The 14,246-nt window shown below is 43.6% G+C and overlaps 1 protein-coding gene across 2 annotated transcripts in view; it reads left to right on the forward strand.

Moving 5' to 3' along the window:
• Positions 1 to 434: 434 nt before the first annotated feature.
• Positions 435 to 14,246, forward strand: part of RGS6 (regulator of G protein signaling 6) — a 577,949-nt gene continuing 564,137 nt past the window's right edge. The window contains exon 1 of one of the 2 annotated variants that reach the window (XM_089686857.1): positions 435 to 774. The gene's annotated coding sequence lies outside the window, so the exon portion shown is untranslated. The remainder of the gene's footprint in view (positions 775 to 14,246) is intronic. The other variant, XM_089686858.1, reaches the window with a different exon arrangement.

Raw genomic sequence — 14,246 nt, forward strand, 5'->3', positions numbered from 1 at the left:
CCAGCTTTGTGAATAGGGCCTGGACACCCAGCTTTGTGAATGGGGCCTGGACACCAGGCTTTGTGAATGGGGCCTGAACACCCACTTTGTGAATGGGGCCTGAACACCCGTCTTTGTGAATGGGGCCTGGACACCCGTCTTTGTGAATGGGGCCTGAACACCCGTCTTTGTGAATGGGGCCTGAACTCCTGGCTTTGTGAATGGGGCCTGAACACCCAGCTTTGTGAATAGGGCCTGGACACCCGGCTTTATATTGTGGGGACTGTGGAGCTGAGGTGAATGAACTGTGCCACACACAAAGCACACAGCCTGCTCCCTGACCTCCAGCCAGCCAATGATCCCATTGTACACAGAGGGCGGACCGTGCACAGCGCCATCTATGGAGCGGCCGCCGAACATGCGCCCCCCGGGGAGAGGGATGAGGGATGCTATCCTCCTCCATAGCTCCATACTACCACAAAGCTCCATCAGAGAGCGCTCCGGCTACTGCAGCATCCTCGGAGCGGGAGGAGGAGGAGGAGGTGGGAAGCAGCTTGTCCTGTTTATTCCCATCCATCGTCAGCCAGTGTTGAGCACACACAGGGATGGACCTGTCTCCGGGGGACCCTGGTGCTGCCTGCCCACCTCCCTCCGCACACTGAGCCGGTCTCGGGGCTGCACTTGTCAGGATCATGCCCCGGGCTCCCCGCACTCTATTCCTGTGAAGGCAGAGCGCACGGAGCCGAGGAAGCCGCTGAAGAAGGAGGAGGAGAAGCGGATTCTCTGGTTGCTAAGGTAATCCCAGCTGGTCCTCTCCTGGGTAACAATGGATGGCAGCCCGGCTCCTTCCTCTCCTGGAGGCAGCAGCTCTGCGCTGGCTCCCCATTTCGGGCATCCTTTCCCGGTCAGTGTACAGCAGCAGCAGCGCCATGGATGGCAGCCATACAGATGCCAGGAGGGGGTGCTGCTTGTGCTGGAATGTGTGTGTCTGGGGCTGACAGCTGGGCTTTGTCTGTGTGTTTCCTGTGCCAGTCCTGTCATCTCGGTGTGTGTCAGTGCTGGGGCAGGCTGGCCTGTGGAGGATGGAGCATTGTGTACAATGGGGACACCAGCCCTCAGCCTGCCATTCCTGGATGGCTCACTCCACTTGTATGAATGGCAGGCAGGAGGATGGCTGCTGGCTGGGGGTGGCTGATTGGGATGATGTGTGTCTAGTGGTTGTTTCCCCCTGACAGTGGATTTGTAGTGTTTATTGTGAGTGTGAGCCCAGCGGATGCCTGCGTAGACCCGCTTGTTGTGGGGGTGGTGACACAGCGGGGTGTATTCCTCCTATCTCTAGACTGTTTCTACAGTAAAAGCAGTGTATAATCTCTGGCCGTGTCTATGGAATACAATGGGCTCATCTGGATGTGTGACCCGATATACCCCATTTGTATGGACACGTCTGAGCTTACATCTTATTATGGACACATTCAAATACAAAAAGAAACATTGAAACTCAATACATGAGATCCATTCAGCATTCACATGAGATCCGTTCAGCATTTACATGAGATCCATTCAGCATTCACATGAGATCCATTCACATGAGATCCATTCAACATTCACATGAGATCCATTCAACATTCACATGAGATCCATTCAGCATTCACATGAGATCCATTCAGCATTCACATGAGATCCATTCAGCATTTACATGAGATCCATTCAGCATTCACATGAGATCCATTCAGCATTCACATGAGATCCATTCAACATTTACATGAGATCCATTCAGCATTCACATGAGATCCATTCAACATTTACATGAGATCCATTCAGCATTCACATGAGATCCATTCAGCATTTACATGAGATCCATTCAGCATTCACATGAGATCCATTCAACATTCACATGAGATCCATTCAGCATTCACATGAGATCCATTCAACATTCACAGACACATCTTTTCCAATCATATCACTCAGCTATGGATAGTGCCATGTTGTAAGAGATCGTATCTACCATGAATCTTGAATCAGGGACTAGTACAGGGCTGGGGTGGGACTGTGAAATGTGGATGTTTGGAGTGGTGTCTACCTTGTTTATAGATGTGACTGTGCCGGTTGTGTACTCCATTCTCCTGTTATGGCATTTAGTGTATGGATCTGTCACTCTTCAGCGATGGCTGGTATGTGTATAGCTGCATTGACATAACAGTATGACAGGGACAATCTTAGATTGGTGTAGTGCCCTTGAAATGATGAGATTATTACAGCAGTGAGGTGGGACAGTCAATATATTCATCTTTGGCTGTATGGATCGGGTTGATGTGATTCGTTAGATAATCATACCTTCACAACATTGGCAAACGCATTACATTCTTATTCCTTTTCATGTTGTTGCTTGGTTTAGATGAACACACATACATGTATAGACGCACACGCATGAATAGGCAGTTTGTGTCTTTTATGAAGAGATGTGATCAGGGCTCATTCAGTAATGCAAAGTGTAGTGACTGTGTGCCGAGTACAGGAACCCATAGTGCCCCAGCAACTGGTTCCGTAAATCAACACCAGTCACCATCAAAGGCTTGAAATATCTATGGTTGAAATAGATGAACTTTTGTCTTTTTTCAGCCAGACTAACTATGTAACCCCAGGAGCCCTGAGTACAGAAGAACACCGATATGGACATTCTGACACTTTGCAGCAGTGCTGGGAGCCGGCCTGTCCATCTCACTCCTTCCCGTAGACCAGTCAGGCTGTCCGTCATAGTAGGAGGCCAATCAGAAGGTTCAGGAGGTGACAGAGTGGGGTCAGCTTTCAATTTACATATCAAAGTGTGTGGCTGTGTTTTACCCCTGGGGTCAGTGTAGGTAAGTGTACGCGGGGTATCTCTTTACACACGATCCTTGCATTTTGTACTGACCTTAAATAAGCCTGGCAGGTATACTTAAGTAATCCAACAACTGTTACTGGTTTGTTTGTTTTTTTATTTAACTATTTCGTTTTTTTACATTGAGGTTTAATTCTAATTGTGACCAATAGTGCTTTTTTTACTGGATTGTCTATACTGTATGTTAGCTGAACTATTTCTGGTTCTTGCATTCGGTTTGATTATTTGGCATTGTTTTTGCTCCATGCATGCTGAGTTTATGAATAGCATGGCTTATTGATATCTAGTTTAAAGGGCAATGTGTAGTAACCCATAGTGGCTGGAAGGCTGGGGCATTTTATTAGCCTGAGAATACTAAATAGTTGATAGCCAGGGATGTTACCGATTACAGCAGCAAAAAGAATTGCACCACGATCCAAAGCAGCCTCTGGTTCATACCCAGCCTGAAAGTAGGCCATTCCCCCTGCCAGCTTCATTGGGCCTACACTTAAAAATCACAGAAACAGTATTGTGGTTTAAATTCTCTGGAAGCAACACTAGTCTTGGCTAAGACAGGAATAAAGAGAAACTATACACTTTACATTAAATTATTGTTATTATTATACAGGATTTATATAGCGGCAACAGTTTACGCAGCAATTTACAATATAAAAGTGATCAGTACAATTACAAAATAGTTCAATACAGAAAGTATAGGAGAGCCTGCCCATGGAGCTTACAATCTAAAGCTTTTATCTGAAATTACATTTTACAGATTTGATATATATATATATATATATATGAAAGAACTTTATCTAAAGTCAGATTGTGACTTAAGTATGGATTGATACTACTCTGGGCCCTCTGCTGTACACATTTTGACCATCTCACAGTCAGGAACCTGGCCCTGTGTCTTCCCTCTGCCTACACTTTACTAACTGCCCATCACCGTTAAAGCAGAGCTTCACTCTGTCAGTCAACATTGACTATATTTAATCCTTAAGCAGTTAGCAGTAATACTGCAAATAGTAAGTCATATTTGCTTTTGTTAAACTGTTTTATTTTTTTGCATTTCTTCAGTTACCTCTTGCTTTCCAGGCCTAGGCAAATGATGTCATACACCCCAGGAGGTTTCAGGAGGAGAGGGGTCTGCGTGCCTGAGCTAAGGGCAGATTGATTCCATGACTAAATTCTACATGAATCATCTGCCCTTATTCCAGATGGCAATGTTTAGAAATGCTAGGGGGTCTTTTTCAAAGTAATTTCTCAGCAAAATAAAGCATGGTGACATGTATGGATGGGGGAGATTGTTTTAAATACTGAAAATTAATTAATAGCATTTTTGGTTTGTGGTGCTCAGATGCAGTGTGGTTCCTCTTTAAGGACGTTTGTTTGCTAGTAGTAGACTGAAGAAGCTCAGCCAGACTCTCAATTTCAGCAGATGGCAAAATTTGTATATCAGAAAGGCTTGGGATTGTGGTCTCCTTAGAACTCCAGGAAATCTGTAATAAAGGTGCTTGCATGTCCATAAGTGACACTTTACTAAGCTAAATCTTAGTCACACCATACATGTTACAGTCTGTGTAAAATCTCCTCTGAGATTCCAAAACTTTGTAATATGAGAACCTATCTATTCAATAAATTAGTGTCAAAAACGTTAGGCTCTTGCCAGGGGCGGACTGACCATTTGGAAACTCGGGCCCTGCCTGAGGGCCCGGGGGTCAGTAGGGGGCCCCATGAGATGCCCCTGGTACCTTTTTCATAGGCTTTTTTGAGTTTGGGCAAGGACACAGGGGCCCCATGATCCCCTATTGCCCGGGGGCCCCATGAGTTGTCAGTCCACCCATGGCTCTTGCACTGCATAATGCTTGTTAGAGTTAAAAGGATATTGCACAGTCATATTATAATGATGTGGTGTGTGGTTTAACTTCATCTCATTCTAGATATGTGCGATTCATTTAATTTTGATTCATTTTTCAGCTGATAATTTCATTTTCTGACTTTTAGATGTATCTGAATATCAAAATGTATATATACTACTCAAAAAAAATTAAAGGAACACTTTGAAAACACATCAGATCTCAATGAGGAAAAATATGCTGGATATCTATACTGATATGGACTGGGTAATGTGTTAGGAATGTAAGGATGCCCCATCGTTTGATGAAAATGAAAATTATCAATCTACAGAGGACTGAATTTAAAGACACCCCAAAAATCAAAAAGAAAAAATAATGTAGCAGGCTAGTCCGTTTTGCTGAAATTTCATTGCAGCAACTCAAAATGGTACTCGGTAGTTTGTATGGCCCCCACGTGCTTGTATGCATGCCTGACAACATCGGGGCATGCTCCTAATGAGACAATGGATGGTGTCCTGGGGTATTTCCTCCCAGATCTGGACCTGGGCATCACTGAGCTCCTGGACAGTCTGAGGTGCAACCTGGTGATGTCAGATGGACCGAAACATGATATCCCAGAGGTGTTCTATTGGATTTAGGTCAGGCCAGCATGGGGGCCATTCAGTGGTATAAATTCTTTCAGCCTCCAGGAACTGCCTGCATACTCTCGTCACATGAGGCCGGGCATTGTCGTGCACCAGGAGGAACCCAGGACCCACTGCACCAGCGTAGGGTCTGACAATGGGTCCAAGGATTTCATCCCGATCCCTAATGGCAGTCAGGGTTCCATTGTCTAGCCTGTAGAGGTCTGTCTGTCCCTCCATGGATTTGCCTCCCCAGACCATCACTGACCCACCACCAAAACAGTCATCCTGAATTATGTTATAGGCAGCATAAATTTCTCCACGGCTTCTCCAAACCCTTTCACGTCAGTCATATGTGCTCAGGGTGAACCTGCTCTCATCTGTGAAAAGCACAGGGCACCAGTGGCAGACCTGCCAATTGTGGTGTTCAATGGCAAATGCCAATCAAGGTCTATGGCGCCAGGCAATGAGCACAGGGCCCACTAGAGGATGTCAGGCCACCCTCATGAAGTCTGTTTCTGATTATTTGGTGAGACACATTCACACCAGTGGCCTGCTGGAGGTCATTTTGTAGGGTTCTCGCAGTGCTCATCCTGTTCCTCCTTGCACAAAGGAGCAGATACGGTCCTGTTGATGGGTTAAGGACCTTCTACGGCCCTGTCCAGCTCTCCGAGAGTAACTGCCTGTCTCCTGGAATCTCATCCATGCTCTTGACTGTGCTGGGAGACACAGCAAACCTTCTGACAATGGCACATATTGATGTGCCATCCTGGAGGAGTTGGACTGACTGTGCATCCTCTGTAGGGTCCAGGTATCGCCTCATGCTACCAGTAGTGACACTGACCCTATCCACATGCAAAACTAGTGAAAAACAGTCAGAAAAGATGAGTATGGAAAAAACCATCAGTGGCCTGCACCTGTAAAGCCATTCCTGTTTTAGGGGTTGTCTCATTGTTGCCCATCTAGTGCACCTGTTGTTAATTTCATCAATATCCCAGGAGTTTAATTGACTTGATACTCTGATTAAAAAGTGTTCCTTTAATTTTTTTGAGCAGTGTATAAACAAATGGCAATGAATCTGAAAAAGTTACTTAATTATTATTTAATGCATTCATTTCATTCAGATGACATCACATGATATGATAGTAATTCACTTTGAGGCTATAGATTTGAATTCAATTTTCGAATTTGTTAGTTAATGCGGATCCAGATCTCAAATGGATCCCAATTTTGTTCTATTCGTTAATGCAGATGCACAAGACACCAGTTGATACTGTCCAGCTAATGTCATTTCTCTTGGTGTGTTGAGACTAGCATCCGAAAATTTCAAATCCGTTTGATTGCATAATATATCAAATATATAGCAATCTTTCGGAGAAATGGCAAACATTTTTCAAATCCACCCAGACCAAAGAATATACGAAACAAATGCCGAAGATATGAAATGAATTGGTTCAACATAATGAATATGATGAAATTACATTCTTCAATTAACGCATGCATCCGAGATGAAATGAAACAAACATTTAAGGTGTGCTCATGTGTCTCATTCTACTTCAAGATAAAAATGCTGAGATAAACCTCACAGTTTGCCTTGTGGCATTCCTGACAGCAGCTGAAAACCTGAAAAATTACCACTGGTACCTTTTATGAATCCTTTATTTTATATATTTTTTCTACCCCAATAATTGCACCGTGGAGAAGGCAGTGGAAGAGGAATTCCTCTCCTGGACTTATCACTAAGGCAAAATTGGAATTCCCCATCTTCTGCTTCATTTAATTTGCATTGAGAATTTAATTGTAATTGAATACTGAGACTTCGGGTATAAGGTGTAGCAAATGAAAATGTAATGTGTGCAGCTGCATGGGTGCTGTCCTCTGGAATGCACCAACAACTTGAGATTTACAACAAAAAATACGTACAGTATATATAATTAACGGCAGGTTTTTTACCTGCACTGGTCAAGAAGCTGGTATAAGCCTTAAGAACAAACGGGTGTATTTGTAGAAGTGCTGGTGAGTCTGACACATTCTCTGACATCATTTGCTGGAAACAAACACCCCACAAATATCAGTCCATGACAGTGCATAACTTTGCGCTTCCTCAAAGTGACAGTAAATCTACCTTGTTTAATTGACATTATCCCTTCTCGTTATGTATATGAATGATGTAAATGTATTTTAATTTTTAAAAAATCTAGGTACATTTTTTCATAGTTGATATTCAGCTGTCACATGACCAGGGGTGGACTGGCAACTCATGGGGCCCCTGGGCAATAGGGGATCATGGGGCCCCTGTATCTTCACCCACACTCAAACCACACCCAAAAACGCCTATGAAAAGTATCAGGGGCATCTCATGGGGTCCCGTACTAACCCCGGGACCTCGGGCAGTGCCCGAGTGCTGGAATGGTCAGTCCGCCCCTGCACATGACCCAACTCTTTCCCAGCTCATCTGCATGGAAACCTGAGCAGGAGGAGCTTCTAGTCTACTGCTGCCAGTCACAAAAAAAATACAATACATAATAAATGTAACAACACCCTGCTATACATGTCTAATGCAGGATATTGAAGCCAACACAAGATCTTATTGTTCTGCAGAACAGTGGCAGCTGCCACATGTTGAAGAATAGCCATGTGAACTTGTATGCCGAATTGCAGGACTTTACTGAAGAACAGTGCTGCGGGAAACTACATTTCCCAGAGGATCTTGCGTGTAGGCAGGGGCATATATAACTCAAAGCATGGGAGACTGGCCAGGAAGTGACAGGGGAGAGATCGAGAGAGGAGGAAATGTGCTGACGGCCGGAGTGTTGGACCAGGAGCCAGAGTCCGAGAAGGAGAAGCAGCAGAAAGAGACTGTTGATCATTAGTCTTGCCACACTGCCCAGCGATCCACTTTGCAAGCAGGAAACCAGTCAGGACACCAAATCAGGAGCGGAGAGTCTGTGGGGGCCCCCATCTGCAAGGAAAGACGGACCGCTAAGACCTGCTGAACACCATTAATCGGGTGAGAGTCCCATACACCCACAAACTGAGAGAACACTGACAATTTCATCACATCTGCTATCTACCTGTACATACAGTAGTTGAACAAATTACATATAGATACCTTAGTTTGCGGCCTAGTTCTCCCAACCACCATTGTTGGAACAGGTTTGCATTACAGTCTCATCATCCAAGCTGACCGCAGGACATACAGCTGCAGGACAGAATGCAGCTGTGCCAACTGAAATAGCAAGTTACCCTTCCCAGTTGAACAGGATTTCGACTACTGTTGCCTGTGGCCCTCATCACCCAGAGAGAGAGAATTGTTCATGCTTACGGACACTTATGCCAACTGTTCCACTTTGCTACTTCACATCTGTATTTGTTTAGTGCCTTAAAAGGGACTTTACATCAGTTCACCACCATTAAGAGGAGAAGTACTTATTAACTATCATCTACACCTTAGACCATCTACACCATCTTTACATCAATTGGGACCCAACTAGCATGCAGAAGACTTCATATTGTTTTTAAAGGGACATTGGTAATTATAGATAAAAGATCTCTCAAATTTCAAATCCAATCCTTTTCATCAGGTTCTGAGGGTCCACGATGAGCTTACCTGGTTAATAAGTGTTCTTTCATGGCAAGACCACTTACTGTTATCTCACCTATATATTCTTATTATTATAGCCAAATTCACCACCCTAACTCCTCCCACGGTTTTTACACTACATAGACAGTAATATACCGAAACGTACGGATTGTTCCCGATTGGTGTGCTATTACTTTGTGGAACTTTTTGCTGAATGGTTCACGAAATATCAGCGTTTTTGTGGTGAAATTGGTCCCATAGGAATGAATGGCGGAATGTTCAAAACTAGAGTGGGAGCTGACAAAAGCTAGAGTGTAAGATGAAAAATCAGGATATGATTTCTAAACTGCCACCACTCCCTCATTTTCAAGCCCACCTACACAAATCTTATATCAACATGTTCAGCTATCCCTGCTGCCACTGAGAATGTCCTCGGCTAAGCCATAGTCCTGGCAGTTTTCACAATATGACCATTTGTTTGCAACTCATGCCGCCCATTGACATTTATTGAAACTGCACTCTAGCCACCTCAAATTTGAAGGGCAATTTCTAAACTCTGACCGTGCCTTCATTTTTAATATTTCAGAGACATACTATGCATCAAAATGTAGGTCTGGGTCTTGTGATTCTCACAATATAAAGCTCTTCGCTGTAGGATTTATAGTTTTTAAAACTACGACCATTTGAAGATGCCAGTGAAGTGAGCAATTTGGAGCAGTTTGTTTTTAACAGCTCTTCTCTGCCCTATTTGAAATCTAATTTTGAATTTGTAACAGTTTGGCCGGCTTCTGGTTAAAGGTTTGGAAATAAGTTTTCTACACTAGAGAGTATTTGAGGTGATAATGCTGCTAATGTTTTTATAAATGTATGTTTTAATGTAACTGTGAAGCACTTTGGGCAACAACATTGCAATTAAATGTGCTATATAAATAATTAAAAGTTGAAATGCATTTCTCACTCTATCAAGCTTGCCATGTGCACTTTTTAAATTTGATCAATCAATTGGTTAGTGTAATGTTTACTATCTTTACTCACTCCAAACACTCCACATAGTTACTCTACCCACTCCATGAAGTTACTCTGCCCAGTCCAACCTTTTCACAGTTACTCCAGTCACTCCAACCACACAACAGTTACTCCAGTCACTCCGGATAGCGTATGTACTCTCCAGCGCCTCAAGATATGCACAGCCAAAAGGGAAGCCAAGGGTACCAGGACAGCGACAACCAAAAGGAAATGTTCCAGGGGTGCAGCCCTCCTCAGACGGGGAAATCAGCCACTGGATAGAGAGAAAAACAGGTGGCGCACACACCTAGTGCATTATCCAAGGTTTATTGTAGGAATTAAATCATAAAAACATACTCACAGACGAAGCATGTATCTAAAAAGCATAGAAAAATGACAATGGCCACAACGGCAGGCAAGGTGTTCTCACTGTCAGTGCGGTCAAATGGTTGACGCGTTTCGGGGACGAATCCCTTTCCTCAGAGCTGATGACCAACCTCTGATGCTGATGCACGATGAATGGAAAGTAAAGTGAGAGCCCTGCTGTTGATGCAACAGCAGGGCTCTCACTTTACTTTCCATTCATCGTGCATCAGCATCAGAGGTTGGTCATCAGCTCTGAGGAAAGGGATTCGTCCCCGAAACGCGTCAGCCATTTGACCGCACTGACAGTGAGAACACCTTGCCTGCCGTTGTGGCCATTGTCATTTTTCTATGCTTTTTAGATACATGCTTCGTCTGTGAGTATGTTTTTATGATTTAATTCCTACAATAAACCTTGGATAATGCACTAGGTGTGTGCGCCACCTGTTTTTCTCTCACTCCAGTCACTCCAACCACACAACAGTTACTCCAGTCACTCCAACCACACAACAGTTACTCCGGCCACTCCACCCAGCTACTCCGCCCACTGCAGTTGTAGACTACTGGTGGAGGCAAGAACACGTCACACAATTTCCCCAGAAATTATAGCTTTTCTAGTTGATAGTTGTTCTTGCTTTCTTGGGATTCAACAGTCACCTCAGATTAGAGGCAGTGGATTATTTCTGAAAGCAGGCCTGCGAACAGTTACTGGTACTTTTCTGTGGATACTGTTACTTTTACTTAAAGTTGACCAGAGTGATTATATTGCTGCATATGCCAATGATTTTTTTGTGTTTTTTTATCAAGCTACGTTTAAACTCAATGTAAACTTCATATTGATTTACGCTAACTTATGTGTGAGTCCATTTTACAGTGGTGACTTATTCGGGTCACAAGAGTGCGGTGGTGCCAGCAGAGGCTGGGCTTTCAGAAAGAGGTCCAGATTGACAGTTAACTCAAAAATTACTAAACAACCCTTAAGGGGGTAGTGCTACATAAATATCAAATAAATGTTTCAACTCAGCATACAAACCTGTACTTGAATTCAAATATTTATTATTTTTGTGCAAAAACTTGGTGTTGGCTATCTATGGGGAGGTTTTGCCAATCACAGCATGGTTTAAGCCCGTCCAGCCTGTGTCTATTGTTTGTATGTGCTTAGAATTACAGGGAGGTGATTCTTCTATTAAGTAACATGCTATCCCACCCCCACTGTGCTTAGCTGTTTAGTGGGCATGGAGGAAGAGGGAGGTTGTGGGCTGTCATTTATCTGCAGTGTATATGCCCACACGTGTGACCCTATTGTTATGTGGACTGCACAGATAAGAAAAAAAGGGGAAATTAACAGTTTAGAAGGGAAATGAAACTGGAGCATGCTTAGTAGATGTGGCAACAGCTGGTCTGCACAATCTAAGGTTGCAATGGGGACACAGACAAGGGGAGGTAGACAATGAACAGCAGGATCAACCAGGTTTTTTGCAGAATATAGAAAACAAATCTCATAGTGACTAAGTGAATATGAACAGCATGTAATACAGCATGCACTGCCAATTTTTAATGATGTTGATTTAATGACGCTTTAGGTTACCTGAGGAAGGATTTATATTCAGAATGTTGTCCGGTATACTGAATATGAAGATCTGTCAGCTTATAATGTATGGAGCCATCCTGTATAATGGATTGATATTTGTAGGTTGTTTGTTCTCAGGGAATCTAGAGCTGAGGTTAGAAGCCCCTGAGTACCTGACAAATGTCTGTAATAAACTAAAGGGTTTGCTAAAACAGAGTGCATGGACATAATTGCATAACCTGACAACATTTTTAATAGCTTTTATATTGTAAAATGCATAATCAACATAAAGTATTTGAAAAAATGAATATATTTGGCTAATGGGCAAAGAAATTACATTTTCCTTCTGATATATGGGATAAGTGTTACAGCTAGTATTATTTACCATGGAAAAGCAGGTGTTGGCAAGCCCTGAATTTTACTTGAACCAGCAAATCTGATCAGCAGATGACAAATGTTTTTTATAAATGGGGCAAATATCTGCTTAGCGAATGCGTTTATAAACTGTTCCACAGAGTTTCCATACTGCTTCAACACACTGGTGGAGAGTTTTAACACAGAGCTTTGCTTATCCACCTGACAGATTAAAGTGATTGGGGTCCCCTGCCATAGCCCCTGGCTCCACCTCTTCTGTAAGTGCCTCCATAGGACTTCGTTGCCTATATGGACATTCATGTGGGCTCGATCCCAGTCTGTGCTGCCTGCGTCTTTAGACACAGACAGCGCAGCTCAGCCCCACACCCTTCTCCTTCGTCAGAGAATTTGATTGACAGCAGTGGTAGCCGAAGGCTTTCGCTACTATTATTCTGCCCTGTGAGGAGGGACAGTGCTGCTGCTCCTAGGCACAGCGCTGGATCAAGATCGAGGTAAGTATAGCAGGAGCTGTGGGGGATCATCTGCACTGAAGGTGCAGAATTCTCTGCATTAAGGTAAAAAAAAAAACTTACGGCTTTATAATATGTGAAGCCCATGACTACACTATTGATTGAGTTTCTTTCCTACCAATGGATTTGGCTGAACAATGGAAGTTGCATAATGCATAGCACACCAAAATCAATATAATGCTAGTGAAATACCTGTCAACAAACATATCAGTCTTTCAGTAGTAGAGATTTAATCGCCAGTGTAGGCCAACACAGTTAAAGTGGCTATAAAGACTGAAGGTTTTTTACCTTCATGCATTCTATGCATGAAGGTAAAAAACCTTCTGTCTGTAGCAGTGCCTCCAGCCCCTTCAATACTTACCGGAGCCTCATCGCGATCCAGCGATGTGAATGACAGCCTCGGCTGTCCCGGGTCTCTTCTACCTCATTGGCTGAGACAGCAAGTGGGAGCCATTGGCTTCCGCTGCTGTCAATCACAGTCAGTCAGCCAATGAGGAGAGAGGGGCGGGACCAAGCTGCGGCTGCCCCCATAGCAAGCTGCTTGCTGTGGGGGTACCCAACAGACAGGAGGAGCCAGGAGAGCCTGCGGGGGCCCCAAGAAGAGGAGGATCCAGCTTGCTCTGTGCAAAACCACTGCACACAGAAGGTTAGTATAGACATGTTTGTTATTTTACAGAAAAAAAAATGAACCTTTAGAATCGCTAAAAAGCAGATCCTAGACCTTTCCCAAAGACTTCCTGACCTCATTAACAATGGTTACCAGGTGAAGCAAGCAAGGATTTAATTTTGTTTAGGTGGAAAGAAGGTCACATGCTATATATTTCTACAGTTTGCCACACAATCTAAGGTCAGATCTGTTTGAACGAATGGAGTGGAGAAGCGGGATTTCATTTAGAGCAGTGCAGTGGGATTTTGGACTTTCAGCAGAGAATGGCTTTACTAAACTGTGATTTTCCTTGTAGCAAACTAGTCTGTTGCCACTGGAAGCAATATGCTTGGAGCTGCCCACATCTGACACTTTTGGGACAGTGAATGACTTTACATAGCAGTGAGTAGAACCAATGAGGAGCCTCTGACAAGAAATGTATATATTGCAACAGGTTTTAGACATTGTAGCCTTCCAATTTGTTTTTTTTTTGTGCAGAAGACTTCTAGAGTGTGCCACTGGTCCTTTCTCCATTACACCAGTCTGTTTAATGAGGAGTCACATGCAGTCCAATGAGAAAGCCAAATGAACATCCAATTATAAAACCATAGAACTATAGTAAGGGAGGGTAATAACCCCTGTCAGTATTTTTTTGCCATCTGTATCCCATACTTTCTGCCCCAAAACAGGAAGTGAGAGGAAATCCCTCATATTAAAGGAAACCCTTGGGGCCCCCAAGGTTCCCAGAACACGTATCCCCAATAGAAGATTTCCCCTCTATTACTTTTCTGGGGATAACCCAACATTTGGGATTTTCTTTTACTTTCACTTTCAAGGATAATGATAAACAACTAGAGAGCAATAAAAACCTTATAGA

This window comes from Staurois parvus, unplaced genomic scaffold (genome assembly GCF_062004578.1).
Source record: "Staurois parvus isolate SC_StPar_1 unplaced genomic scaffold, SC_StPar_1.0 ptg000414l, whole genome shotgun sequence".
NCBI classification, from domain to species: Eukaryota; Metazoa; Chordata; class Amphibia; order Anura; family Ranidae; genus Staurois; species Staurois parvus.